A 16502-nucleotide genomic window follows, 5' to 3' on the forward strand; every position below is an offset into this window, starting at 1 on the left:
AAAGGACAACTTATGACAGTTCTATTACAAAATGTGTAGGAGGTTATGCATCATAGAGCTATTTCTGTTGGGATGGAAGGAGCATGTTTCTCTGCGGGGCACTAGAGAAAAAGGCTCTCGCTCTCGCGCGCTCATTGGTCGGCCGCGGAAATGAAGAATCCACCATTTTTAGCTATCGGTCATATTTTTACCTCTTCATTAAAGTTTTTTGAGCTTCCGTGCAAAACGGATTATGTATTCTTCCTTGGTCCAGCTGGCAGACTGGCCGGTATCTCTAGGATTAGTAAGGAAATACTTCACCGATTTCATGAAAAACTGCTGTATTTAAGAAAGCTGGAACGTTAGTTAGCGTTGAGAGCAGGAAGTTCAATCTGCAATGAATTGAAAAACGCAGCAGGCTTCTCAAATTGATAGCTTTTCTGAAAGCTGTACCTCACTAACGAAACGAAATTGAGCTGCTTGTCGAGCTTGAATATGGACTTGAAAGCAGATGTGCAAATTGTAAAATGAGCGCTTCTAGGGCAAATGAAGCCACAAAATATAAACCAAGATTTAAATCTCTGCGAAATATGTACTTCGCTTACGGCATGTCGGCAAAGCGTCTACTAAAGAATTAACGTTCGTTATATATTGAAGTTTCGGATAGCATTTATTTCTAAGACAGAATCCGAATGTGAAGAGTGCGAACAAATTTTTGACATTGATTTTCTGTAGGATTATATATGGTTAAAATAGTTATAATGAATTGATTTCAGCCGTTTTACCCATTTCTTATTCGAAGGTAGTCAAAACCAACACATGCTCAAAATTTCTAAAGCTTTTGACTCGTTATGTTCAATGCCCCTATTGGCGCTCACATCCGCTCCACATATGCCTTGTCGTGTAAGCCGCACTGCAGTTACCTCAGAGAACGAAGCACATTCAAGAGAAAGACGCGCAATGCTTTGGCGCCCATGTTCGACACATTTTGCGCTATCTGCTCGCATAGTGAGGATGAAATGCGTAGCTTACGGCATTGTTTACGGCAAGTGTGAAGGAAAGCTGGAGACTTTTATAAAGCTGAGACCTATCAAAAGAGAAGAGTGTCATGGGAGGCAATTAAAATTGACCGGGTCCCACGGGGAGGAGTGCGTAGCAGAGAAAAGAGTAGAAACACTGTAAGCGTGGAAACACAAACAGAACACAACAGAGAGCGCACTATACGAATACAGCTAAGGCACCAGTTTAGGGAAGGAGAGGCCTGTTTAATCGATTGCTTTCACAAACAGAGCTGCTTAGTCTGCATCCTCTGCTTTGGGCTCCGCTATCGATTTTGGGTAGGGCTTTGCTTTGAACATGTTGTCCCACCTTCGTGCCAAATTCGTGACGCACAAATTGGGGATGCAACCATATGTAAGTCACTGCGCCCGACGCTTTAAAACAGAAACTGTATTTTCTTTTCATTATCAGCGCGGATTGCATGCTCCGACGTTAGAACAACATTCTGGCTGCTGCTATATGGTTGCCTGCGAATAACGAATTAATGTAGGGAGGTACATTTTGGAGCCGTGCTTTCTATACCCTCTAACAAGTTACTCAGAACCCACCGCATTTTGTTTTTATATTCTTAACGGCAGGTGCTCAAGTCAGTTTCAGGTTCAATGATTTCTGCTAAGTTTGGGAAAAGTTTTTGCGTGAGAATGGCGTCATTTCCACTGAGTCACGGTGATCACACGCTGATATAAAAGGGCTAGGTGCGAGATATGTTTAAAGATTGCTGGCTCTACGCCATTAACTAGTCAGAGCAGATTAGAAGCGCTTAAGAAGCGTAGGCGTCGTTTTTATTGAATTTCGCAGTGTGCATTACTTAGAGCAGTGAGGCAAGGAACGCGCTAATGATAACTTAAAGAGAATCTTACCATAACAGCGTCTTCTTTAGACTAGAGCGCCGGCAGGAACAAAACTGTGCTGCACATTTTCGAAAAGCGTGTCGTCACTAATTTAATTAGCAGGCGCGAAAATAGCTTTCTAGAAGTACCAGAAAGTTTCTTCATAAGACCTTAGGTTCTCGTTTCAAAACGCCAAGCAAAACCTCATCAAGGAACGACTCCCTAACCCGGCGCGTTTGCAATATGAGATTAGAAAGTTTTTCGCCTTGCATTAATGCATCTTTCCCTCTGCATGAGTCCTGCATGCTCGTAGGCATTCGCGGCGAGTTGTACACACAGCCAAGCACTAAAAAAATGGGTGGTTAAAATAATACTTGTTCCAACGCTACGCAAGTTTTTAATAAGGTTTGACCAGATTTATCCCGATATGCATTGTTTGGACGTCTGCAGGCTTCTAATGGACTTTCAAATTCGACCGCCTACGGCAAAGCTTGGTTAGTCAAACCATACCTATTAAGAAGCGTGCATTCCTGTCAAAGCTCCACTGCGCTGCTTGAGGAAAGCAAAAGGGAGCAGGGCAGTAGATTAATAGGGCTCTTGAAGGAGCACACTCCTTTCCTGCGGGGTCCCGTATGTCGGCCAGACTGTGCGGCGTCTGAACAAGCGGTTGAAAGAGCACAACAATAATTTAGCCAACGCGAACGGCATGTCTTATCTGCTGAGTCATTGTTAAAGGGGCGAATTAAGGAATAAGAGAAAGGAAATGCGCACTGCTTAGTTCTTCACACACAGATACTGTACACCCGCAGGGACCAATCCACATGGAAAGTGGTTGGAGTTTTTTCCATCGCGAAAGAGCAGCAAAAATGCTTTCGCAAACCGTCAGTCTGTCTGTCTAATAAAGAAAGCGCATTTTAAAGCTAAACCCTTTAATGCCTCATCGTTGTCGAAAGAAGGTTGTCAGCAGAGGTGTCACGCTTTTAGGTTGGTCGAAGTGGTTATGACGTCAGAGTGCGCGGATTCGAAGTAATGAGGTCACCCACGGATGCCTGACGCCTCCTTTTGGAGCACACGACAACTAATAAAATGTCGTCTGCTCTTACAGGAGATGTAAGGCGACCGTGGGTGGCCACATTACATACCTCATTACTGCGAACAGAGCCATGGTTACAATCGAACTCATCGAAGCAGAGAGAGAGAGAGTCATGCTAAAGAAGCAGTAAAAGTCGGCAGTCAAAGTGTGTTTTAGAGCGCAGCTCTTTGGCGTCCGTTCCTGGGTTTCGCGTCGTCGTCGGCGTCGGCGTCGGCGTTGTCGTCGGCCTCGTAACCAGCTCCGCCCCCCTTTCATGCCCCCAGCGCTATCGGCGTCAGCGGCATCAGTCAGTCGCTGCTATCTCTTCCCTCCTCCCTTTATCGTGTTGTCCGCTTGCTGCGCGCGCTTCTGCCCCCATCGTTTGCCGCTGGGTGTACACGCCGCCCCCCTCCCCCCTCTTCCTGCGAGTCTCCGGTTGTCAAAGCGCCGGCTCGAACTTAATTCCTTTCTTCGCTCCTCCTCCAATGCAACCCCTGTGCGGTGGCAATCAGAGAGCCAGATCGGTGGCGGCGGATCTGTATATGTGCACCGCCGGAGCCGAAATTGCGAATACGTGTGAAAAATAAAAAAAAAAATTCTGTGATAGCGCATACATGTGTTGCTCGATTTCTTTGCCTCAATCTATCGAAAAGGTGAAACAGCTTATTTGCTGCGCTCAAATTTCGCATTTGGAAGTAACGTAATCGTCGGTAATTTTTTTTTGTAATGCGTAGTGAAAGTGTGTAGTAAAATAAAGCAGTAATACAGCACAAACAGTCTCACAGTCAATGCCAAGCAGTGCGGCAGGAAAGGCTTTCGCCTTGCAGCAGTCTAGAGAGCCAAAGTGCTCCCTAAATTTTTTTGGCAGCCTTTGAGCGTCGCGTACATATGAGTAGTTTTTTTTTTTCAAAAGGTTTGGTTTGGTTTATGGGGTTTAACGTCCCAAAGCGACTAAGGCTATGAGAGAGGCCGTAGTGGAGGGCTCCGGAAATTTCGACCACCTGGGGTTCTTTAACGTGCACTGACATCGCACAGTACACGGGCCTCTAGAATTTCTCCTCCAAAGAAATTCTAGCCGCCGCGGCCGGGATCGAACCCGCGTCTTTCGGGTCAGCAGCCGAGCACCATAACCGCTGAGCCACCGCGGCGGCTTTTCAAAAGGGACATCCCGCCAGTAACGAAGGAGGAAGTAAAGAAAGCCTTAGGAGCAATGCAAAGAGGGAAAGCAGCTGGTGAGGATTGTAGCACGCAAGCATGTGGGAACAAGGAATGAATGTTTATTAGGAAGTGCTCCGGTATTTATACCGGCCGCTGTTCAGCTTAGACATGCGCAGAGCTCGTCTTGTTGACGCGTGCCGATGACGATGCACTCTGCCACATCTTCTCTTCATCGAAAAAAAAATAGTACGGAAGGAGAGAGCAGAAAAAAAAATGAAATAGGCGATTAAGTTCGCCGTTCCGGCAAGGGATAACGTTGAGGCTCCCTACGCTGCCGGCTGCTTCTGCGAAGCCCGTCGGCAGGCGTTGCTTGACTAGTCGAAGCGTCGCATGGTGGCTCCGTCTCGGAGAGAGGGTCTTGCATTTCTTCTTTTGTAGTTCTTACATGCTCTCTTGTGCGACGCAGATGTCCTGCGCTGGTATCCATTATGTAGGATCGCGGCGTGCTTGCCGTGCCTACAACTACTGCTGGAGCCCATGTTCTCTGCAAAGTGTCATAGACAGACACTGTAGACCCTCTGTGAAGCTCTGGCAGATGTCTAGCAGACCTGTTGTAGTACTTCTGCTGCCTTGTCCTGATGTCCTCTAGACGAGTTCGGACATCTGCAGTAGGAATAGTCTTTGGCTCGAGATGACAGTCCAGTACCGGCAGCCTCGTTCTGGTGCGGCGGCCCATCAATCGGCTGGGGATTGCAGGAGGTCGTCTCTCGGTGAGTTCCTCCCCTCCAGCATAGCGCTGCAAAATTCAAAGGTGCCAAAACAGCATTTTTAAGCAACTTTTTTGCCTCTTGAACGGCACGCTCCGCCATGCCATTCCCACGTGGATAGTAGGGGCTGGATGTGACATGGTTGATGTGAAAGTAAGACGTGAACGACCGGAACTTTGCACTGCTGAACGGGGGCCCGTTATCGCTGCAGATGTTGACAGGGATCCCGTGTGTTGCGAAAACTTCCATGCATGCTTGGATGACCGCTTGCGCTGTTGTGTGGGGGAGCTTTCGGATTTCGAAAAAAAAAGAGTAAAAATCCACTATCCACTACCACCACCACCAGGTACTGGGCGCCGCCGTAGTAGAACAAGTCCGTACCAACAGACTGCCAAGGCAAGCTGGGCACCGGATGACTGATCATGGGAAGCTTTGCATTTCTGTTTTTGTGTTTTTGACACACTGGGCAAGCTTTCGCAAGTGCCCGAATGTCCGCATTCATATTAGGCCAGAACATTACCTGCCGTGCCCTCGTCTTCATTTTCTCCTCTCCCCCGTGTGCTGCGTGTAGTAAGCGGAGGACCTCCGGGCGCTTGGCTGCCGGGATGACCAACTTGTTGCTCCGAAGCAGCAGACCGTCCTCGACGTGCAGTTCGTCGCGGTAGGCCCAAAAAGGGCGCAAGGTATCCGGAACTTGTAACCTGTCCTCGGGCTATTGTGTACTCGAATAGAAAAGCAACTGCGACATCAGTGGATCGTTCTTGGTTTCATCCCGGATGCTTCGCAGTCTATCGTCTGCAATGGGCAGAGAAGAAACAATATTAACCTGAAACTGCTCAGTTTCTTCTTGCAGTTCCACCTTATTTGGAAAACGTGACAAGGCATCAGCAAACAGCAGTTCTTTTCCTGGCTTGTACTTGACTGTGATTGGGTACTTTTGGAGCACTAGCCTCATGCGCTGGCCTGTGATCTGATTCAACCGTTACTTCTGGTTGACCAAATATGTAATCCTTAAACTTTGTACTGCCATGGACTATTGCCAAAGTCTCCTTTTCAATTTGCGCGTACCGCTGTTGGGCTGCGGTTAGCCAACGGGACGAGTACGCGACCGGCCGTCCGTTTTGCAAGAGCACGGCCCCAACACCGTACTGGCTGGCATCAACCGACAGTACCACGGGTTGGTCCTGCTGAAAGTATGCCAGGACTGGTGCCTTTATAAGACTTGCCCGGAGCTGTTTAGAACAATTTTCCTGTTCGTCTGACCAAATCCACGCTATGTCTTTCTTAAACAGCTCTCTAAGTGGGGCAGACAAAGTGGACATGTTGGGCACGAAGCGCGCCACAAAGTTGACCATGCCCAGAAAAACTTGAAGCTCCTTACGATTTTTTGGCGCTGGCACTTGTAGGATGTCTTCCACCCTCCCAGGGTCCAGGCAGAGTCCATCTCTGGTGAGTACATGGCCCATGTAACGCACTTCGGACTGCAAGAAATGACACTTTTTTCGGTTAAGCTTCAAGTTGTGTTCTCTGCACCGCATCAGCAAATTACTCAGGTTGCTGTCGTGCTCCTCGCGAGTGTTTCCCCAGACTAAAATGTCGTCCATAACAACGGCTACACCAGTAAGGCCTTCTACTGCTCCGTGCATAGCTCGTTGAAAAACTTCTGGAGCCGACGCTATGCCGAACGGCAGACGTAAAAACCTATACCTGCCGTACGGGGTGCTCATAGTACATATTCGTGAGCTCGGGTCGTCTAACTTTACCTGCCAGAACACCGATGACGCGTCCAAGGAGGAAAAGTACTGTGCTCCAGACAGTCTCGGTACTACGTCTTCTAAGGTTGGCATATGGTAGTGCTCTCTCAGCAGAGCCTTGTTCAAATCTGACGGATCTATGCATATTCGCACTTTTTCATTTTTAACTACCACTACCATATGGCTTGACCAGGAAGTTGGTTCAGTTACCTTTGCGATAACTCCGTCACTCTCCATTCATTGCAGCTCTGCTTTCACACGGTCTTGAAGGGCAACTGCAACTCTTCTTGCTGGTTTGACGGTAGCTTGAGCATCGGGCTTTAGTTGTATGTGGTAGGCAACGCCCTTTTTCCAAATGGTCCAGCTGTGAAAGGCGTCTCCCGTTGTGTCCATCAGTTTCGGCGGTGGAATTATTGACGACGCCATGCTTGCCCGAGCTTTCGCGGCGGTTCCTGCGGGGGTGTCTTCGAACTGCCAGGCTATTCTGGCGACACGAACGACGGTGAAAAACCGCCGCCCACTTCTGACACCATGTAGCACGAAAGCATGTGGGAACAAGGAATGAATGTTTATTAGGAAGTGCTTCGGTATTTATACCGGCAGCTGTTCAGCTTAGACATGCGCAGTGCTCGTCTTGTTGACGCGTGCCGATGACGATGCACTCTGCCACAAGGATTAGGTAACAGCAGATTTGCTGAAGGACGGAGGAGAGATTGTGCTACAAAAACTAGCCACCCTGTATACGCAATGCCTTGTGACCTCGAGAGTACCAGAAACTTGGAAGAACTCTAACATTATCTTAATTCATCAGAATGAAGACGTCAAGGACTTGAAGAATTACAGACCACTCAGCTGATTGTCCGTTGCCTACAAGGTATTTACTAAGGTATCGCTAATAGAGTCAGGACAACCTTGGACTTTGGTCAACCAAATGATCAGGCAGGCTTTTGTAAAGGATACTCGACAATAGACCACATTCACACTATCAATCAGGTGATAGAGACATGCGCAGAATATAACCAACCCCTATATATAGCCTTCATTGATTACGAGAAAGCATTTGACTCAGTGGAAACCTCAGCTGTCATGCAGACATTGCGGAATCAGGGTGTAGAAGAGTGTTATGTGAAAATATTGGAAGATATCTTTAACGATTGCACCGCTACTATAGTTCTCCATAAAGACAGCAATAAAATTCCAATACGGTAAGGTGTCAGGCAGGGACACACGATCTCTCCAATGCTCTTCACTGCCTGCTTACAGGAGATATTCCGGGGACTGGAAAGGGAACAGTTGGGGATAAGGGTTAATGGAGAATATCTGAGTAATTTGCGATTCGCTGATGACATTGCCTTGCTAAGCCACTCAGGACAAGAACTGCAAAGCATGATCAATCAGTTAGACAGGCAGTGCAGAACGGTGGGGATAAGAATTAACATGCAGAACACCAAAGTAATGTTCAACAGCCTAGCAAGGGAACAGCAGTTCGCAATTGGTAGCGAGGTGCTGGAAGTAGTAAGAGAATATGTCTACTTAGGGCAGGTAGTGACTGCAGATCCGGATCAGGAGAGGCAAATAACTAGAAGAATAAGAATGGGGTAGAGCGCATATGGCAGGTTCGCTCAGATCATGAATGGCAGCTTACCAATATCCCTGAAGAGAAAAGTATACAACAGCTGTATCCTACCGGTACTCACCTATGGGGCAGAAACGTGGAGGCTAACAAAGAGGGTTCAGCTTAACTTAAGAACTACGCAGCGAGCTATAAAAGGAAAATGATAGGTGTAACGTTAAGAGATCGGAAGAGGGCGGAGTGGGTGAGGGAAGAAACGCGGGTTAATGACATCTTAGTTGAAATCAAGAGGAAGAAATTGGCTTGGGCAGGGCATGTAATGCGAAGGCAAGATAACCGCTGGTCCTTAAGGGTAACGGAGTGGATTCCAAGAGAAAGCAAGCGTAGCAGAGGACGGCAGAAAGTTAGGTGGGCGGATGAGATTAAGAAGTTTGCGGGGATACAGTGGCGGCAACTGACAAAGGACAGGGTTAATTGGAGAGACATGGGAGAGGCCTTTGCCCTGCAGTGGGTGTAGTCAGGCTGATGATGATGATGATTTTCACATAACACTCTTCCACACCCTGATTCCGCAATGCCTGCATGACAGCTGAGGTTTCCACTGAGTCAAATGCTTTCTCGTAATCAATGAAGGCTATATACCGGGTGTCCCAGCTAACTTGAACCAAGGGTTTAAAAATGAAATATTGGAGTCAGGAGAGTGAAACTACCTGCATATTGGTGATAGGCATTTGGCGCACCACGGGAAATTTTTTGTATCGCAATTACTTAACTAGTAATTAAGATAATTTTTTTTAATTTTTTAATATTGACTTTAGACACTAAATGTGATTCGCAAAGTTGGAGAGCACTTTCAGAAACCCGCATTCCATTATTCGCCATAAAGAAAACCTTACGTGTACCTCTTTTTCCGAGCTCGAAAGAAAGCCCGCGAAATACAAAAAAAATCACGTGACGAGCACATTTGCGCGTCGCGATCGTGCTGCTCTCAACCGTGCTTTCAGTGAACGAAATCAGCTCCGGCCTTTATTCGACGGCCCCGTTGCAGCGGCAGGCCGATATCTTGGCGGGGGTTTTTCGTCCGCGTCAGCTAGTTGGCACCCGGCGACGACGACTTAGTCCCAATCTGATAAGATACTGAGATGGCGAGTCTGCTTTGTCACTCAGAAGCAAAAGAGAAATACAGGGAATAATGTTTCGCCGCGAGGTGTTGGCGGCTGTGTGTTGCAGTTTCCTAATGAGGATTTTGAAAGCTGGAAGCAGCGGTGAAGCACAGTTTGTCGTGTGCTCTTCTTATGCCACTCTCATGCGAGACTGAATCTTTGGTGTAGTGATTACTAGCACTGCAGACATGCCGTTTACAAATGAAGAGAAAGCAGACATGGTTCTGGCTCTAGGTGCATGTCATGGGAACAGAAGGCGCGCTGCAGACCTTATGCAACAATGGCACCCAGGCAGGCGGCCAAGTTCAGTAACGATCCTGCGTGCCTTCGAGACGCTGCGACGGATGGGCAGTTTTACGTCCACACGACACAGAGCACCTGTTTTTGACGAGGACTTCGAGACGCATATTTTATCGCTGTTCGCTCTGGAACCCCAAGCAAGCGTTCGCAGCGTGAGCGAGGATACCGGAGTCTCCAGGTCATCAGTTTGGCGAATACTGCGCAAACACCGCCTGCATCCGTACCACGTACAGCTTCATCAAAATCTGTTGCCACGGGACTTCCAAAACAGGACCGATTTTGCTAATTGGATTCTGATAAAGATGCAGGACGACCCGGATTTTTTGAACAAAGTGATATGGAGTGACGAAGCTAGTTTTTCGCGCAATTCACAGGTGAACCTGCACAATGCTCATTACTGGAGCGATTCAAATCCCTACTGGGTTTTACAGACGCAGCACCAGTACCAGTGGTCATTTAGTGTTTGGTGTGGACTTTTCGACGGTAGTTTGATCGGGCCTGTGTTTTTCGACCAGACGCTGACAGCAGATCGCTACACCAATGATATCCTCAGAGGACCCGTTGACGACTTCCTTTCGGATCTACCGCTCGCCAGGGCCACAAATGTGTGGTTTCAACACGATGGCGCCCCCGCGCACAGCAGCGCCAAGGCTCGGACCTGGCTCGACGCAGCGTTCCCGCAGAAATGGATAGGACGACTAGGTCCCGTGAACTGGCCAGCCAGGTCTCCTGATATGACACCTCTGGACTACTTTTTGTGGGGTCATATCAAGGACAAGGTGTACAGCACACCAACTTCCACACCGCAAGACCTTAAAGACAAAATAACGGAAGTCTGTTTAAACATGCCTGAGGCTGTCATACGAAATGCAACGGCTGATTTGGTTACAAGATGCCATAGCTGTATCGTCGCACAAGGTGACCTATTCGAGCACTTTTTATAATTGGTAAGAAACCGAAATGAAATGGAGTCAGGACAACCGCATGCCACGGCTGTCATCGCCGCACAGCCAAGCCATAAACCGCCACTTTTATTTTCTTTGCAACTGGCAAATAAAACTCCTCTCATTTGAAAACTTCGAGCTTGGCAGTCTTTATCGCGACTGCAAAGCGCAGCGCACTCGCTGCAATTTACACCGTCACGCGCGAACTGGCTGACACGGCCGAAGAAACCACCACCAAGATATCGGCCTGCCTCTGAAACGGGGCCGCCGAATGAATACCGGAGCTGATTTCGTTCACTGAAAGCACGGTTGAGAGCAGCACGATCGCGGCGCGCGAATGCGCTCGTCACGTGGTTTTTTTTTGTATTTCGCGGGCTTTCTTTCGAGCTCGAAAAAAGAGGTACACGTAAGGTTTTCTTTATGGCGAATAATGGAATGGGGGTTTCTGAAAGTGCTCTCCAACTTTGCGAATCACACTTAGTGTCTAAAGTCAATATTAAAAATTTAAAAAAAATTATTTTAATTACTAGTTAAGTAATTGCAATAAAAAAAATTTCCTGTGGTGCGCCAAATGCCTGTCACCAATATGCAGGTAGTTTCACTCTCCTGACCCCAATATTTCATTTTTAAACCCTTGGTTCAAGTTAGCTGGGACACCCGGTATATAGGGGTTGGATATATTCTGCGCATTTCTCTATCACCTGATTGATAGTGTGAATGTGGTCTATTGTCGGGTATCCTTTACGAAAGCCTGCCTGATCATTTGGTTGACAAAAGTCCAAGGTTGTCCTGACTCTATTAGCGATTACCTTAGTGAATACCTTGTAGGCAACGGACAATAAGCTGATTGGTCTGTAATTCTTCAAGTCCTTGACGTCTCCTTTCTTATGAATGAAGATAATGTGAGCGTTCTTCCAAGCTTCTGGTACTCTCGACTATTTGAAAACTCGTCTACTGCAGGCGCTTTAGGCAAGGAAAGAATGTAATTTTTCAGGTAACTTAGACCTTCTACCTCGTTCTCATCAGAGGCTTTCAAGGTGTTTTTATGGCATTCTGAAAAATCATATGATTAGCGGTCTGCCCGCCTTGCTTGTATATGACAGAATAAAAATTTCCATCAGGAGGGAAAGCAAAATGTACTCATAGCGAGTGCTTTTCTTTACCTTTAAATTTTAGTAAGAGTGAAAATGTTTAGTAGGCAATGCTGCTTTCGTTGGTAAGGCGAACTGAAGAAAAACAGATAGCACTCATGATTATCGAACTGGTTACTCAAAGCTCTTGAAGGTGTTTTTTTTACTGATCTCTCTTCGGGTGGATTGCTCGCAGTCTTAAGAACTGCGCCCAAATTTCTGCCTTGATTAAGAACTGCACAAGACACAAAGCTAAACTGTAGAATTTCCCATGTCCAGAGGCGTTCATATTGTAGCGCGCGCTGAATATATTGGGCTTTCAATTCCCCACTATTTGATCTCTTGATTCGAAAACTGGGAGCTAAGGAAACGCTGCAGCTCTGGGGCACTAGAATGCGTCAGGGTTTGATTAGCTCGTTACGACTGCTACTCAAAACTGCGCACTTAAAGTCGCTGCAGTCAGCTGTCAGTACGGCAGAAGTCGTGCTGCACCGTCACTGCTTTCTTGGATAGCGCACTTGTGATATTTCATTGTTCTATCGTATCTTAAGAGCGCTTTCGGGCCTCTTTTCTTAGCAACAGACCGCTATCACGAAGCCAAACCGCGAGCAAAGACAGGGCTATGAAGTATTTTAAGTGTGCGCTGCAAATGGCAAGAGTGCATTGCACGTGTCCACAAAACTTTTCGGTACACAGAAATTGCTAAAAACCTTACTTTTTGGTTTGGCGACAGTCCCAGCCAGACAATTAGGAGTGCGTTGTGCAAATCACGCAGGGAAGTTAAAATTCAGGGGGGCAATTTGTTGACCTAAAGTGCGGTGAGGCGAAAGCCTTTAGCTCGGTGGTGCTGCTTGTGTCCCTGGTGTGTGGTTAAGATATTAATTAGGTACATAATTGTTTGTGAGTCTTAAATGCTGGAGACACTGGAGGGCGTTCGGGAGGCATCCTTCTGATTCGACGCCTTTCTGCAAACACTCTACAGCGCCCTAGACAAGGAAAACTACATATGCGTTGGCAGGGAGTAGCGTAGCCATTAGCACGCTCGGCTGCGGAACGGAAGGATGGTGGTTCGAATCCCATCGTGCACAAAGATTTTGAAGCGAAAAGCTTCACTAGGCTAGTCATCACCACGCTTCGCGTGAGCCACACTACAGATTTGACACTTCTGCGCATGCGCGAAACCGAGTGACGTCACGCACGGCGCAGACACTCGCCATGGAAGGAGAAGAAGCAACAGTCAGACGGCGCAGAAACAGGCAGAAGTGCCAGTGCGACCAAGGTCTTCACGGCAGACTTTGTGAACAATCCGTTCGGCTACGTGTGTGACGTTTGTGAAAGACTATGGCATTTGCGGGATCTTAAGCCAGTAAGTGATGCCATGCGGCAGACATTGAGCTTAGCATCTGTTCAGTTGAGTGAAACCGTGGGTAAGGTGTGTGCCACATGTTGAGAATTTTTAGTCAGACAGAAAGACCATCTGTTCAGCGTTTGACCTTTCGCCGCAGCCGTGCGCAGTGCGCATTCGAAAGGAGGGGCATATAAGGCGCGCTTGCCCATAGAACAGGCGCAGACACTCGCCATGGAAGGAGAAGAAGAAGCAACAGTCGGAAGGCTCAGAAGGACCGATCCAGAAGTGGTAGCTTGGGAGCTGGCTGAAAAGCAGCGAGAGCTTTTCGCTTGAAGATATCCAGGCTTAACCTTAGCTAAGCCACAGCCAAGTTTCTTTTTTCCTGGTCTGACTAGAAAAAGCTTGACCCTTCTGCTGACAGCTTTCTGTCCACAACGATGAGGCATTAAAGGCTTTCGCCTTAAAAGCTCAGCTTTTAGTTTGTGGTTGCATGCTTAGCTGCCTAGCAACTATATTCGTTGTAATTTTTGCGTTCGAAAACTTTTGACCATCTGTGTATCTCGAGCTTGTAAGTTGCCTAGGCATTGTAGTTGGCTGGGGTTTCGCTGTTTAGTGAAAGCCCATGCTTCAGGTGAGATTTGAGAAACAACAAAAAAGAATGACGAAAACTGTCAAGACAGCTGTATGTCAGCTGTATGTTTGTCGAATTCATCAAATGTAGTTGGTGCGTAATCCACGCACTTAGGAATATATCGGCTGGAATCGGGGGAACAATCAATAACAAAATATCTTGCAGGAACTTTTGGCTAGCTATTACAATAATCACGACTGTTATTGCCTTGCGGCCGCTCTGGCTAACACACATCCAGTGAAGGCGATATCCGCCTGACCATCATCGTAACTTTTTTAATGTGGCAGTAAAAGTTTTGTGACCAAATGATAACTCTTTGCAAGTATCAAATATTTTATGTACTATGATAAATATCAAATCAAAGCTTGAAATACTCTGGTTACTATGTCGAGCATCACCAAAAACAGTGCTACTGGGAGTCCGCTACAGGCCTCGCCATCCCACACCCGACTTTTGCAACGAACTCAATAATAACTTAATTCATCTGACAACAAGCTACCCAAATGCCTCCATCTCCTTTTCGGGGATTTTAACTTCCCAAACATTGACTGGTGCAACCTCCCATCTTCTTCAATAGCAGGTCCTGTAGAGGAAACGAATTTCATTGACGTCTGTTTGAAGTTTAATTTAACACAATTAGTATCGCAACCAACGCGCGTCACGCCTGAATTCGAAAACATTCTGGATCTTGTTTTCACAAATAACCCGGATGCCCTACTTTCCGTGCATATCTTCGAGGAATTAGTGACCATAATGTCATTCATGCTACCTTCTCATTTCCTGTAACACGTAAATAAGACTCAAAAGAAAGCTATAACACTTTACGAAACAGGTAATTATGACGCGATAAATCATGAACTTGATACCTTTTTTCCCAGCTTCGAAGCTGCATTTCACACTCAAACGATCCAAGATAACTGGGTGATGTTTAAGAATAAGTTAAATGATTTGGCTAATAAATGTATACCAACTGTCAACATTCGCACCAGCAACCAAAAACAATGGTTTAATAAATCCTTAAAGAGACTAGAAAACAAAAAAAGCGTCTCTATCGGGCGGCTAAAAACAACCCATCCCGATGGCAAACCTACTACGAAGCCGAAGATGAATATTTGACTGCGATCCGCAGCGCAAAGCGTTTATTTTATGCTACTACACTTCCAAATTTGTTGCTCAGTAACCCAATACAGTTTTGGCAAGTAATAAACCCTCACCCACAACGCGCGATCAGTCTCACAAATGATTTACAAGAAATCATTACCGATGCTGAATGTGCCGACGCTTTCAATTCCGCATTTTCCACTGTTTTCACGAAATAAATCGAAACGACCTTTTCTTATCCTTATTCCAATATGGAAGGTACCATCCCAAACATCACATTTTGTGAAGACAGAATTTCATCCATAATCCAGAAGACTAAGCTGTCGTCATCATTTGTCATTGATGGTATTAACTCTGAAATTCTAAGGAACACGAGACACACAGTTACTTGATACTTGTCATTGCTGTTCTCCCAGTCACTTTCTTCAGGAACCATGCCAGATGATTGGAAAGTGGGAAAGGTCGTTCCAATCTACAAAACAGGTAACAGAAACTCTCCATTAAATTAAAGCCCTATCTCCCTAACAAGCGTGCCATGCAAAATCATGGAACATGTCATCTACTCTCAAATTATTTCTTTCTTAGACTGTAACAACTTTTTTCATCCCTCGCAGCACGGGTTCAGCAAAGGTTTCTCCTGTGAAACCCAATGAGCTCTTTTTATTCATGACTTACACACTAACATGGACACTAATGTGCAAACTGACGCAATCTATCTGGATTTTGCGAAAGCCTTTGATAAGGTATCTCACCGGCGCTTGTTACTAAAACTTCAACTGCTGAACCTAGATCCTAACGTTATAATGTGGATACAGGAATTTTTGTCCAATCGTACGCAAATGGTTTTAATCAACAGTAACTTATCTAGACCCCTCCCAGTATCTTCCGGCGTGCCCCAAGGATCTGTCCTTGGTCCTCTGTTGTTTTTAATATACATTAACGATTTACCTCAGTGTATTTCTTCTAATATACGCATGTTCGCAGACGACTGCGTCATTTACCGCACAATCAAAAACATATCTGACCAAACTGCTCTCCAGAAAGATCTAATCAGCGTTTCAGAATGCTGCCACAATTCACTAATGACGCTAAATGCCAACAAATGTAAATGCATGTACTTCTCCCGCCGGCGCAGTCCCTTTTGTTTCCCTTACACAATTCTTAACACACCCCTGGAACTAGTGCAGTCTTACAAATACCTAGGTGTAACGCTCTCTCACGATTTGTCTTGGAGCACACATGTCACTAACATTATCGCCGCAGCTAACAAAACCTTAGGCTTTCTGAAACGTAATCTGCGAAACGCCCCGGAACATGTCAAATTACTAGCTTATAAATCACTTGTCAGGCCAAAACTGGAATACGCGTCGCCCATTTGGAATCCGCACCAGGCATATCTCGCCGACGCATTAGAATAAGTTCAAAATCGCGCTGTTAGATTTATTCATTCATCGTACTCATACAATATCAGCGTTTCATCACTCAAAGCAGAATCTGGTTTATCACCGCTTTTCTGTCGACTTCGCATTGCCAGCTTTTCACTGTACCACAAATTCTTTTTTTTCGTCCCTTAATGAAGCACCATACATCACAGCAGCAGCACGCATATCATATCGAACCAGCCATCCATTTCAAGTTGCGCGCCCACGTGCCCGGACCACCACCTTCACTGCCTCATTTTTTTCCCGAACTG

This window comes from Amblyomma mixtum, chromosome 2 (genome assembly GCF_055824585.1).
Source record: "Amblyomma mixtum isolate Tamu chromosome 2, ASM5582458v1, whole genome shotgun sequence".
In the NCBI taxonomy this organism is placed as follows: Eukaryota; Metazoa; Arthropoda; class Arachnida; order Ixodida; family Ixodidae; genus Amblyomma; species Amblyomma mixtum.